This window comes from Rhinolophus sinicus, linkage group LG04 (assembly GCF_036562045.2).
Source record: "Rhinolophus sinicus isolate RSC01 linkage group LG04, ASM3656204v1, whole genome shotgun sequence".
NCBI classification, from domain to species: domain Eukaryota; kingdom Metazoa; phylum Chordata; class Mammalia; order Chiroptera; family Rhinolophidae; genus Rhinolophus; species Rhinolophus sinicus.
In genome coordinates, this window is record NC_133754.1 from 127,777,974 (window position 1) to 127,793,362 (window position 15,389).

The window sequence follows — 15,389 nt, forward strand, 5'->3', positions numbered from 1 at the left end:
TTATATCATTCCATATGTTCCTGACATAATTCTTTCCTTCTTTTCTAAAATGTTAAGTCAAATTTAACATGAAAATCATCATTGTTTATGAAACTGCAGGGAGTCATCTATTTTCTTTCTTTTTCCTCTAGAAAAAAAAGAAACAGTACATATAAAGCCTCTGGTAATCTTATACTAACCTTTGGTGAATTGGCACTTGCTCATACACAAGTCACAATTTGGTATTATTTGTTTTCTCAGAACAATCTGATTGTTTTGCTGTCTTCCAGGTCCTGAAGTGAATATTTGTACTAAGGAATATTGAAATTACATGTTTCCAGGAATCTCAATTTAGACAGAATAAAGATGGCATTTCAATGCCATGGGAAAAGAATGGATACTTTAACAAATAATACTTGTATAACTGGCTATCCACCTAAAAGAAAATATAAACTTTTACTTCATCGTGTGTGTGTGTGTGTGTGTGTGTGTTTGTGTGTGTATACATATATATATACACACACGTATATAAACAAACAAAATCCAAATGAATTACAGATGTAAATGCAAACAAAAATATAAAATATTAAAAGAAAATATAGAAGAATATTTTCTACGTTTCAGGAATTGGGGAAACATTTTTAAGCAACTCAAAGGACTAAGAATCTATAACATAAAATTAAAAAACAATAGATTTTTCTATGTCGAAATAGAAATTATTTGTATGAAAAAGTGCACTGTATATAAAAAATCTAATGATAAATGGTAAACTGATAGAAAATATTTGTAATGTATATAACAAATAGAGCTAATTATTTTTATAGACAAACAAAGCCCTTGTGAATCTGCAAGAAAAAGACAATGTAATAGAAATCTAGTGGGGAAATGATTAGGAAATTTATAGACCAGTGAGTACAGACAATACCATATAACAAGATCCCACACCTGGCCACAGATAAATAAAAAATACTTGGGGGCCATGAAATGATCAGATCCTCATCTGTGAGGGTCATAACTGACTGAAGACTTAGCAGTTGACTCTCTGCCTCCAGGAAGGTCAAGCTTCCTATGCAACTGCCAGCCAATCTCTGAGCACAGTGGAGGCGCTAATGCAGGATCATTCCTGTGACTAACAACTCTCTTAAGGGTTTCCCATTGAAATATTGGTAATAAACAAGGTGGGTAGTGAACACACAGGTGTTTAAAATAAAAATTCTTTTAACATCATATATGTATTATAGATTTTCTTTTGCATGTATAGTATATTTCACAGTTTAGAAATACAGAATAGTGACATATGTTTTTTTCCCTTTAATGATTAGTAACTCTTTTATTATTTGCTGATGAGTATGTGAATTGCTACAATCTTTTTGCAAAGTAATCTCACACCACCTATTAAATTCAAAATACACACAACACGGATTCAACAATGTCACATGGGGAGTCTATTATGAAAAAAATGAAAGCACTCATACATGAGGCTGGTGTGTGTATGCTTGGGCACGTGTATCGAGTTAATACCACATCATCCATAGTGGATAAAATCTGGAATCAACCTTAATATCCATTAATAAGGGTATGGTTGAATAAATCATGGTCTAGCTATACTCAGTATTATTATGCGACTTTTAAAATACTGTTACAATTTTATTCGTTAACCTAGAAGGCTTTCCATGTTATATTAAGTGGAAAAAAGTTGCAGGAAAATATCAATAGGGTCATTTCATTTTTTTTAAGAAATAGAAAAACCCATAGATATTTATTAAACATTTGTTTTTCCTATGAGCACAGAGAAATGTATAGAAGGATATATAGGGTGCATACGAAACCATTAACTGTGTGTGTCTCAGCTACGGTTCGAATGAGAGAAGTAATAAGAGAAATGATTGAGATTTCTTTATATACCTCTGTACTATTTGACTTATTAAAACTAGCATGTACTATGCTTTTATAATTTAGAAAATTTGTAAATAATTTTTTAAATTAATTGTTAGTTACACAGCTTTTTTTGTTCTTGCCCATTAAAATGATCAGGAAAAGATAAAAGGCGTCAAACACATGGTAATAGAAGGAGACTCGATTTCAGGTGGTGAGGACACAAGAGAGTTTACAGATGTCATATTATAAAGCTGTATGCATGAAATATAGAATGTTATTAATCAATGTTACCAAACTAAATTTAATTAAAATGTTTTTTAAAAATCAACAAATTTAAAGAGACACCAACACTTTAGACTAATTTTTTTTTTCATATTTCTGAAAGGTTCTTCATTCTATCTCCAAAATGGAGTGGGAAATGAGAAAAAGAATAAAGGAGCCGGATGATCATAAGCAATTTTGTCATGTTAGTGGACAAGCTGGGAATATCTGGGACATTAGAAGCAACCATGTCAGCCTATAATTCCAAAATCATTTTTCAAAGTCCAATACAAGAAAACCTGATTAAACAAACTAGCCCAGAATTGGGATAGTCAGCACGTTTTAATTTATAAAAACAAAACAAAACAAAAAAACCTCTTTTATTTCAGTCGTTGATCAAAAAACTCCTTCTGACATGCATGCTACACTTTTCTGCTATGGTGAATGATAGACAGTTTCAAAGGAACCTCACAGAGAAGGTCTCGACCACTCCCTGCCCAGTGCTGTCAGAGGCCGCCTTGGGGAATCATTCATTGTGAAGTCATCCTTCCTTTATCTGTCCACACTGACAATATCACACTTGGGACAGAAGGCCAAAGGTGCCCTCAGCTCTTCTCCATGGTGAGCCAAGGTCATCTGCCTTTGGTGGATCGCTTCCCATCAAGTCTCTCATTTGGGTCACATTAAAGAGATCAGAGCATAAAGAAAATCCCACATCTGTGAACTATTTCGCATAATTTGCTTGTTTTTCCTATAATTAAAGCCCCAGACCATAAAAATCAATCTTAATAACTCAAAATCCTAATTATTTTGGTTTTATATTTTTAATTAATTATTTTTTAGTGATGTGCTGTTTGAGAATTTATATCCAGTGGTTCCCATTCTTACACTCATTAAATGGTAGAAGAAATACTTTTCAACATTTATTATGTTCCAGGCACTGTCCTAAACACTGGTAATATAATAATTAACAAGACAGACATGGCCCCTCCATCTTGAAGTTTTCAGCTTAGAAAATAAGAATCGACTGAGAAGAAAAATGATAACACATAACAATAAGCACTCCTGCCTCACAATGTAGGTGATGGAAGATGGAACTGCATGAAGCCTAAAGTTCTCTCTCCTCTAGATTCTCATGGTAGTGTAAAAACGTAACATTGAATTTCCTGATTTTGAATATGAACATCAGTATTACAAAAGTTCTATGTTTAAAAGTCTGTTAGTTAAAAGTACTAAATTAAGTACCAAAGTTGTTAAAGATCCAAGTTCTGATTTGAATTTCCTAACCTAATATTGGCAGTTGGGATTTGAATTTTCTGACCTAATTTCAGAAATGAAAGCAAACACACAGGGTGAGTTTGTATATAAATGAGATAAAATGTTAAGACGAAAATAGAGTAGAGGCCATTTTAAGTATTGGATCATATACTGAAGAAGAAAACCTAGTATACAAAAAAATTTAAAAAATTAAATGTTATTAATAAAAAATATCTACATTATAAAAAAACATGCCCATTTCACACAAGACTAAATTGACTAATTCCTTTCATCTTGAGGTGTGAGCATTGTATTACTAACCCTTTTAAAATAAGAATTTATGTCTTACATGATTGTAACCTGATCTTTTTTTTTTTTCTTCTCAGGCATTTTACCTACTTACAGATGTCCTTCATAGAAATAATATTTGTATTAGTCAGGCCCACACCATGGTTTTCAAATGAATTTTCTTTTTGCTTTGGGAGTTGTCCATGTTGGTTTTTCTGAGAAACTCCCTAGTAAGGAGGTTAAGGAGTCAAAAAATAATAAAGCCAAATACAAATATCAGATGGTTTTCTGTGTTATTCTAATTATTCTTACCTTGGATCCAGTGACATTTTAAGATAATATTTATCAATTGGTCCTCCTGTGAGTTAATGATAAGAACGACAACAGCTGAAATTTATTGACTGCTAAACATGTGCCTGGTACTGTTCCATAAGACTGGTATGCACTGTCAGATTTGTCTTCATAACAGTCTATGAGTAAGGTAATCATATAATCTCCTTTTTACAGAGGCGTAACCTGAGAGGAAGAAAGTTGGGGCAACTTTTCCAAGGATCTTGATAAGTGAGGAGCAAAGCTATAACATGAAACCAAGCAATTTGACATCAGTCTATGCTCTTTTTCTAGTAAACTTGTATTAAACTATACATGGAGAAAAGTACACAAAAGTGAATTTTCACAAAGTAAACCCACTTGGGCAACACCACTCAAATCAAGAAATAAAGACTGACCAGCACTCCAGAATTCCTTCTTTGTGCCCCCTTCCATTTATTTCTTTCCCGGAGGTAACTATTATTCTCACTCCTAACAGCACAACTTAGTTTTGCTTCTTCATGAACTTTATAGAAATGAAATCAAACAGTATTTTCTCTTTTGGGTCTGGCTTCTTAAACCCAACATTATGATTGTAAAAGTCACCCATGTCATTGTATAGAGAATTAGTCTTTTCACTTTTTTGCTGTGTAATGACTATGCTACAATTTATCCATTTTACTACTGAGGGAAGTTCGAGCAGTTTCCAGTTTGGGGTTCTTAAAAATAATAACACTGAAGATTATTTGAAGATTTGGTGCACATATGTACACTTTTATGTCAGGTGTATTATATATACATGAAAAGTAATTGTTGGGTTATAGGACACGTGTATGCTCACTTTAACTAAAAACTTGAAACAATTTCCAAAGTGTTTGTAGCAGTTTACATTTTCACCAGCAGATTTCCAATTATTTCACATCCCCATCAACACTTGGTATTGTCTGGTTTTCTATTTCTGGCTATTCTTCTGGATCTGTAATAACACTTTACTTTGTTTTTAATTTACATTTCTCTGATACCTAACAATGTTGAATACCTGTTCAAGTCTTTTGCCTATTTTTCTATTAAGCTGTTTGTCTTTTGCTCATTAACTTATAGAAACCTTTATTCTGAATACAACCCTTTGTCAAAAATATACACATATTGCAATTATCATATCTTACTCTGTTTTGCCTTTTCACTTTTGTAATCGTATCTTGCTGAGCAGAAATGCTTATATCTTCAACCACCATACTATACTGCTTCTATCCTAGAAAAGAATAGTAATTTTTCACGCCATCATAATAATGGATTTCATAGGAAACCTTCTCTTTACTTCACATTTTAAAGTTGTGTTTCTTCAGTGCAGCCTAATAAATCATGATTGAAAATTTATAATTGAATAGACTATCTGTAATGATCATACTAGACTTTATATCACCTAGAATATCTATCAACAATTATGTGCTTTGGTTTTTTGGTCATAAAGATAGAAAAATAATCTTATCTACTAAAATCTTTCCGTAAAAATCATATTGATACAGAGAAAGATTGGTAGTGGCCAGAAGAGGGAATGAGGGGAGGAGGAAATGGGTGAAAGTGGTAAAAAACTTCTGGTTATAAGATAAATAAGTCCTGGGGATGTAATGTACAGCATGGTGCTATAGTTAACAATATTGTATTGTATACCTGAAAGTTGCTAAGAAAGTAGACTTTAAAAGTTCTCATTACAATAAATAATTGTAACTATGTGAGATGATGGATATTAACTAAACTTATTACGGTCATCATTTCATAACATACACATATATCAAATCATTATGTTGGACTAATACAATGTTATGTGTCAGTTATACCTCAATAAAACTGAAGGAAAGAATCATAGTTTCAATGACCCCTTTATGAAGAAAAAATAGAAAAGAAAAATTAAAAATAAAAATATTTAAATGACTTTTCAAATGGGTCCTACCGTCAGTGGTGGGGTGGGGGGGTTAGATAACCAAATTGAATAGTTTTTCACATCAACCTGCTGATAATGATCTGTTTAGACAATATAATTGATATGGCTAATTATATTCTCATGTTGTTTGGTGGGCCTGTTTCTGCTATTTTTCCCCTAGAAATGGCTTAACTTCATTTTTTTAATTTGTTTTAAAGCAATGAGGCTGTTTACTTATATTGCTAATGTTTGTTTGGTGTTTAATTTTTCATATTTTTTTATTTTTACATTTACTCCTCTGGGTGTTTTTGTTTGTTTCCTAAAGCTTCTTTAAAAAGTAGGATTTTCAATTGATTTTCATTATAGATGGTAACATACATACAAATTTATTTCCAAAAACATGATTTGTTAAAGGAAGTAGCATTTATTTGAGATTGAAAATAATGGCATATTTGCAAACTATATTGTCTACCCCATGTTTTCTGGTTCAGTGGATACCACATTCTTATCTAAAATTGCTGTATATAGTGGAACCCTTTCAATTACTAAAGCTATGCTTATTTTCTGCTTGTACTTGTCAAGTAAATGCTCCCTCCCATAGTAGTTAAACTCTGAAATCCCAATGACTTAGTACAATAGAAGTTTATGCTGGTAATTCTATGTTTAAATGAGGAGGAAATACTTTCTGTTTGATAGAGTCTCTCAGAGACTTAAATCGATAGAAGCTCTGCTGCCTTCAACACATGATACTGTTTCCCCGAAAATAAGACCTAGCCCGACCATCAGCTCTAATGTGTCTTTTGAAGCAAAAATTAATATGAGACCCAGTCTTATTTTACTATAAGACCAGGTATAATATAATATAATACTGGGTCTTATATTAATTTTTGCTCCAAAAGATGCATTAGAGCTGATGGTCTGGCTAGGTCTTATTTTTGGGGAAACACTTTATCCAAAATTACCCAAATCTAGTCAGAATATGGGGTAGAGAAAGAGTGGAGGACCCAGTGGGATATTTTATGGGCCAGGCCCAGAAGTAATGTAAATCATTCGCACCCACTTTTCATCGGCCTGAACTTAGTCTGACACCTGCACCTACAAGCAAGAAGGGTTAGGGAATGATGTCCCTGCAATAATGCTATTTCATGGATGGGAATTCTGAACATTTAATGGACAGCCAGCCATTTGCAACTTTCATTGTAACCAAGCTGGACACTGAGAGCTGCAACTCTAAGACAGGAAGAAACATTATTTTAGAGCTGGAGCTCTTGCCATTCAAAGGGATTCAAATTGTGAAATTACTCCCAATCCCCTCTGTCTGAACCTTGCCATGGCCTATTTTTCCTTGGTCACTTTTTAATCTCAGAGGCCCCTGAATTTCATCTCCTGAATCTACACAATAAGAAATTCCATTTTCCCAGGAACAGCCCCTGGTCATGCCTTTCTGGTCATTCTGATTCCAGGGCAGCTCTCATCTCACAGCTTCCTGATTCACCCCTTCTGGTCCCCCAAACACTGACAATCCCCAGCAGCCAACCCTGCAGTGTAGGGCAATAAGCTTCACCAGGCCCATTACATTTCTTTTTCTCTAGGGTACTAGTTCACTTTCTTTTTCAGACAGCAGTTGAGGGGAGTAGAGCTTCTTTTTAAGCAGCTAATGAGTGCTTAGCACTTTAGATAGAAAGTGTTCCCTTATAACAGTACCTCAGTCAGCTTTTCATAGACACTTTTATCTTTGATAATATTTTTCAAGGGCAGATTCTTAAACCAACATTATAGAAGAGTCTCTCATTTTATGTTACCTTCCATAGAAAATTCCTTTAGTTAACTGCAATGAGAAGAATCTAAAATAATACTTCTCAGCACTGCCTTATGCTTCATTAGTTAGATTTGCCCTTATCTCTGCCCTCTGTTCTAACTAAATACATGTCTATACTGCTTTCACCTGGAAACCCTGGATTTTTCACATCTAGAGACTTAACTTCTGCCTTAGCAAGAACTGTATAAAGTGTGACACTAAAGCAAGGATCAGCAATTTTCAGTCCATGGCCAAATCCACCCTGCTCCTATGTTTGTAAATAAATTTTTATTGGAACACAGCCATGTCTAGTCATTTATAAATTGTCTATGGCTGCTTTCACATTACAATGGCAGAATTGAAGGGTTGTGACAGAGACCATGTATGCCTCAAAGCTTAAAATACTTACTATCTGGCCCTTTGCAGAAAAAGTTTGTTGACCCTTGTACAAAAGTAAAGAGAATTTCCTATGGAGTTGATATGTGAGCAGGATTTTGAAGAATAAGTAACATTCTATAGATAGGGGTCAAGGAAGATGCAGAGAGTATATTTTTGTTAAAAAGAACAGATTGGTGAAACTTAGGGATATGTGTGAGAACAGTGGTCTACTTTGTTTTGTCAGAGCATAAAACCCAAGAGAATTGGTGGGAGATGAGCAACCGGGGCAGACAGGGAGGGGCCAGATTTAAAAGATCCTTAACAACATTAGACTAAGAAAGATAGATCTTCTATCCAGGGTCAGTATTTCTCAGAGCATTTCCAATTGATATTGATGGGTTTTATGGAAGAATAAGAGAGACGATGCCCCATGGTTAAAAATATTTTGAGGATAATGTCATACAAATGGTGGCATGAGGTGAACCTCCTGAAATCTCCTCTGGAATTTAAAACAAATTGAATAATTATAACTCCACAAAAGACTCCCTGTGCAGCAGACAGGCAAGACTAAGAGGTGCACTACTGAAATCATCTAAAGGTGGGCAAATTTGGCGAGCAGGGGAAGCGGGAAACAGGAAGTGCAGAGAAGCCATGGGCCACCGGGAGCAGGAATAGACTGGAGCTCGGAGCTCGGAGCTCGCTGCATTCTGGAGCTACTGCAGCTGAAAGAGAGGGAAGAACTCCGACTGCTAGGGCTCCGCTTATGGCCCACAGTCCCACCTGAAGGATCGGCATATAACACGGCTGAACCCAACACTCATGGCAGAGACCTCGGAGCAAAGACTGAGGGAAGAAGGGTGAAAATAGCAGTTTACACCCTCACTGCCAAGCAGAAGATGGAAGCCTTAGGCACAGAGCCTAACCGACCTCTTCTTACCCTCCCAGAGTTTGCCCTGCCCCCACCTGCCCAGTGCTAGAAGTGGAACGGTAGTGTCAGATCAAAATAACAGAATATTTGCAGTTCTGAGAACTTCGGCCCGCAGCATGGACTCGCAGCCCAGCTTCCTAGTTCCGGCGAAGGGCAGGGAGCCCTGGGTGCAGAACTGGCGGTGCTGGTGGTCACCGTCATTGCTCACAGCCACCTCTCACAACCCACCCTGCCCCTGCCCCCAGCTACCTGGGCAGATCCCTACAGGGGTAAACAGAGCCACTGAAACACACAGGCCCTAAATCTGGTGCAGGAAGAGCTTGAAAACTTCAGAAACTCTCCACATCCCCCCACAGAGGTGGTGCCCTGAGACCCAGGCAACTTACTGACAGAGAAGCCCAGCTTCCAGGGAGTATCCCCATTGTGTGAGAAGCCAGAACAGTGCAGAGAAAATATAACACTACGGCTTGAGAGAAAAATAAAGGTTGCAGTTGGAAAGAAAATAAAACATTCTACCAACACATACTGGAAAGCAAAGGAAAGAATTCTTCCTACTAACCTGTTACAGAACCCACTCCTGCAGATACTTAGGAAGAGAAATAATAATTCACTAATTGGCATGAATAACCAAGGTAACAAGGCAGCTCAGAAAGAAAATGAAGTCTCCAGAAAATGAACTTAAACACATGGAAATAGGTGACTTAAAGAACAGAGAATTCAAGATTGCAGTTCTTAAAAAACTCAATGAGCTGCAAGAAAACACAGACAGGTAGTTTAAGGAACTCAGAAACACAATCAAAGAACAAAATGAACATTTTACCAAAGAGATTGAAATTTTAAAAAAGAATCAAATAGAATTTCTGGAGATTAAAAACCCAATAAAAGAAATGAAGAATTAAATAGCCAGCTTAGGTAGTAGAGTTGACCAGATGGAGGAAAGAATCAGTGGCACCAAACATAGAAATCTAGAAATGACACATATTGAATAAGAGAGAGACATGAGAGTTTAAAAAAAAAAAAGAAAGAACTCTACAAGAACTTTCTGACTCCATCAGAAAGAGCAATATAATAATGGGCATACCAGAAGGAGAAGAAAGGGAAAAGGGAACAGAGAGTATATTCAAACAAATAGTTGAGGAGAACTTCCCAAACTTGTGGAAAGAACTGGATTCTCAAATCCAAGAAGCAAATAGAACACCTAATTACCTCAACCCCAACAGGCCTTCTCCAAGGCACATTGTATTGAAGCTGTCAAAAATTAATGACAAAGAAAGAATCCTCACGGCAGCCAGGGAAAAGAAGATGGTAATATGCAAGGGAAAGCTCATTAGATTACCATCAGAAACTCTACAAGCCAGGAGGGAATGGACTCAAATATTCAAACTACTGAAAGATAGAAATTATGAGCCAAGAATAATATATCCAGGAAAGATATCCTTTAGATATGAAGGAGGAATAAAGAGCTTTCCAGACATACAGAAGCTGAGGGAATTTTCCAATACAAGACCTGCACTACAAGAAATACCGAAGGAGACTATTTGACCTGAAACAAAAAGCAAAAGAATGCAAAACCATGAGTAGTATTACAAACAGACAGATAGAAGCAGGACATGGCAACCCCTACACCAAATAAGACAGTACACACTTAAACATAACATACAGGGTAAAGAAGAAACAAAAAAAAAAAAAAGAAAAGAAAAGAAAAAGAGGAAAAAGACAAATTGCTACTACAGCACAGAAATCAACTCACAGCATAAATAGGGATAATTTGTGACAACAAAAACATAAAAGGGTGGGAGAGTAAAGGTCTGAACTGGCATAGGAAATGGAGAAAATAAGCATGCTGAAGAAAATGGAATACTCTAAATATGAAATTTTCTTTTACATTAACTTAATGGTAACTACTCAAAACAAAACAAAACAAAAAATCCAGAACTGAAATATGTAACATAATAAAAGAAGAAACAGAGGGAAAGATCATAGAAAGCACCACACAGAAATAATAGACAACAACAAAAAGGTAAAAAAAACAATGGAGACACAGTCATACCAGAAAACCAAAGATAGAATGACAGGAAATCCTCACATATCAATAATCACCCCAAATATAAATGGACTGAACTCAGCAATAAAAAGGCACAGAGTAGCAGATTGGATCAAAAAACTAAACCCATCCACATGCTATCTCCAAGAGACACATCTCAACTACAAGGACAAGCATAGTCTCACAGTGAAAGGGTGGAAATTGACAATCCAAGCAAATGGTATCCAGAGAAAATCAGGTGTAGCTATACTGATATCAGATGAAACAGACTTCAGGGTGAAAAAAGTAACAAGAGACAAAGATGGACATTTCATAATGGTAAAGGGGACTATACAACAAGAAGACATAACAGTCATCAATATTTATGCCTCTAGTCAAGTAACACCAAAATATACCAAGCAACTACTAACAGAACTAAAGGGAGAAATTGACCAAAACACAATTATAGTAGGGGACATAAATACATCATTGACAGCTATGGATAGACCATCCAAACAGAAAATAAATAAAGAAATATCAGCCCTAAATCTCACATTAGATGAAATGGACATAATTGACATTTATACAGCACTTCGTCTAAGAACATCAGACTATACATTCTTTCCTAGTGTACATGGAACATTCTCAAGGATAGACCATATATTGGGACATAAAACTAGCTTCAGCAAATTTAAGAAGATTGAAATCATACCAAGCATATTCTCTGATCACAAGTCTTTGAAATTGGATATCAACTGCAAAGAAAGAAGGAAAACCACAAATATGTGGAGATTAAACAATATACTTTTAAAGAACGACTGAGTCAAAAATGAAATAAGAGGAGAGATCAAAAGATACATAGAAACAAATGAGAATGAAAATACATCCTACCAAAAATTTGGGGATTCAGCAAAAGCGGTTTTAAGAGGGAAATTTTTATCATTATAGGCCTATCTCAAGAAACAAGAAAAATCCCAGATAAACAACCTCCCATTACACCTTAAAGAACTAGAAAAAGAAGAAAAAATGAAACACAAAGTCAGCAGAAGGAAGAAAATAATAAAAATCAGAGCAGAACTAAACGAAATAGGGAACATAAAGACAATACAAAAAATTAACATGACAAAGAGTTGATTCTTTAAAATGATAATAAAATTGACAAACCCTTGGCTAGACTCACTAAGATAAAAAGAGAAAAGACACAAACAAAATCAGAAATGAAAGGGGGAAATTATCATGCATCCCACAGAAATACAAAGGATCATCCAACAATACTATGAAGGATTAGATGCCACAAAATTCAATAACCTAAAAGAAATGGACAAGTTTCTAGAAACATATAGCCTTCCTAGGCTGAATCATAAAGAACTGGAAAACCTAAATAGACCGATCTCCGGTAAAAAAATTGAATCAGTCATCTGAAACCTTCCCAAAACCTAAAGTCTGGGACCAGATGGCTTCACTAGTGAATTCTACCAAATATTCAAAGAATACCTGTCCTACTCAAACTCTTCCAAAAAATTGAAGTGACAATACACCCTAACTCATTTTATGAGGCCATTATTACCCTGATACCAAAACCTGGTAAGGACAGCACAAAAAAGGAAAATTACAGATCAATATCTCTGATGAATACAGATGCAAAAATCATAAACAAAATTCTAGCAAATTGAATGCAACAATGCATTAAAAAGATTATTCATCATAACCAAGTGGGGTTCATCCCAGGGGCACAAGAATGTTTCAACATACGCAAATCGATCAATGTGATACATCACATAAACAAAATAAGGGACAAAAATCATGTGGTTATATAAATAGATGTAGAAAAAGCATTTGACAAGATACGACATCCATTTATGATTATAACACTTAATAAAATGGGTATAGAAGGAAAACACCTTAACATAATAAAGGCCATATATGACAAACCCTCAGCTAATCTCATAATTAACGGTGAAAAACTGAAGCCCTTTGCTCTATGTTCAGGAACACGATAGGGCTGTCCCCTATCACCTCTGCTTTTCAACATAGTATTGGAAGTCCTAGCCAGAGCAATCAGGCAAGAGAAAGAAATCAAAGGCATCCGAATTCGGAATTAAGATGTTAAATTGTCACTTTTTGAAGATGACATGATGCTATACATAGAAAACCCTAAAGACTCCTCCAAAAAGCTACTAGAAACAATAAATGAATACAGCAAAGTTGCCGGCTACAAAATCAACATACAAAAGTCCATTGCATTCCTATATACTAACAATGAAATCTCAGAAAAACAAACAAACAAAAAATTCCTTTTTCAATTGCAACAAAAAGAATAAAATACCTCGGAATAAACTTAACTGAAAACATAAAAGATCTATATACTGAAAACTATAAGATATTTTTAAAAGAAATTGAAGAAGACACAAAGAAATGGAGACATTCCATGTTCATGGATTAGAAGAATCAACATAGTTAAAATGGCCATATTACCTAAAGCAATATACAGATTTAATGCAATCCCCATCAAAATCCCAATGGCATTTTTAAAGAAATAGATAAAAAAAAAAATCATGAGATGTTTATAGAACCACAAAAGACCCCAAATAGCCAAAGCAATCCTAAGAAAAAAGAACAATGCTGGAAGTATCACACTCCCTGACTTCAGCTTGTACTACAGGGCAACAATAATCAAAACAGCAGGGTATTGGCAGAAAAACAGACACACAGACCAATGGAATAGAATTGAGAACCCAGAAATAAACCCACATAAATATGGACAGATAATTTTTGACAAAGAAGCCAAAAACATACATGGAGAAAAGAAAGCCTCTTCAATAAATGGTGCTGGGAGAATTGGAAAGCCAGGTGCAAAGGAATGAAACTAGACTGCTATCATTCACCAGGTACAAAATTAACTAAAAATGGATCAAAGACCTAAACATAAAACCTGAAACAATAAACTGCATAAAAGAAAACATAGGTACTAAATATATGGACCTTGGGATCAAGGAGCATTTTATGAATTTGACTCCAAAGGCAGAAGTAAAAGCTAAAATAAATGGATGGGACTATATCAAACTAAAAAGCTTCTGCACAGCAAAGGAAACCATCAACAAAGGAAACCAGGCAACCAACTGAATGGGAGAAGATTTTTGCAAACAATACCTCCAATTAGGAACTAATATCCAAAATATATAAGGAACTCATATAACTCAAAAACAAAAAAACAAACAACCTAATTAAAATGGGCAGAGGACCTGAAGAGACATTTGTCCAAAGAGGACATACAAATGGCCAATAGGCATATGAAAAAATGCTCAAGATCAGTAATCATCAGAGAAATGTAAATAAAAACCACAATGAGGTATCATCTCAGCCCAATTAGAATGGCTATCATCAACCAGACAAATAGTAACAAGTGTTGGAGAGGCTGTGGAGAAAAAGTAACCCTCACACACTGTTGGTGGGAATGCAGACTGGTGCAGCCACTATGGAAGACAGTGTGGAGGTTCCTCAAAAAATTAAGAATAGAATTACGATATGACCCAGCAATCCCTCTCCTGGGTATCTACCCAAAAAATCCCAAATATTTATCCATAAAGATAGATGTGCTCCAATGTTCATTGCAGCTTTATTTACGATGGTCAAGACATTGAAACAACCAAAGTGTCATTCAATAGATGAATGGATAAAGAGCTTGTGGTATATATACACAATGGAATACTATTCTGCCATAAGAAAAGATGAAATAGTACCATTTGCAACAACATGGATGGATCTTGAGATTATAATGCTAAGCGAAATAAGTCAGACAGAAAAAGTAGAGAACCACATGATTTTACTGCTGTGTGGTATATAAAACTGAAAACAACAAAAGAAGGAGATAAACAAATGAAGAAACAAAAACTCATAGACATAGACAATAGTTTACTGGTTACCAGAGGGTAAGGGTGCCGGGCAGGGTGTGTTAGATGAGGGTAAAGGGGATCAAATATATGGTGATGGAAAGAGAACTGACTCTGGGTGGGGAACACACAATGTGATATATAGATGATGTATTACAGAATTGTACACCTGAAATCTATTGTACACCTGAAATCTATTGTACACCTGAAATCTATGTAACATTACTAACAATTGTAACCCTAATAAACTTTAATTTAAAAAAATTTGGAAAGTATTGGGTTAATCAACATTGAATAGTTGTTGCAGTACTTCTCAGATCCTTTACATTTCTTCTCTCCATTGGAAATCGCTATAGAAGCTTTCTCTATATAGGTAGAAGGGACTATAGCCTGTAGAATTCCTGAGTCATTTGACTACCCAGCCTTCTTTGGCTAATTACCTTGCAGAACTAGTATTCACCCAAACACTTTGGGGAATC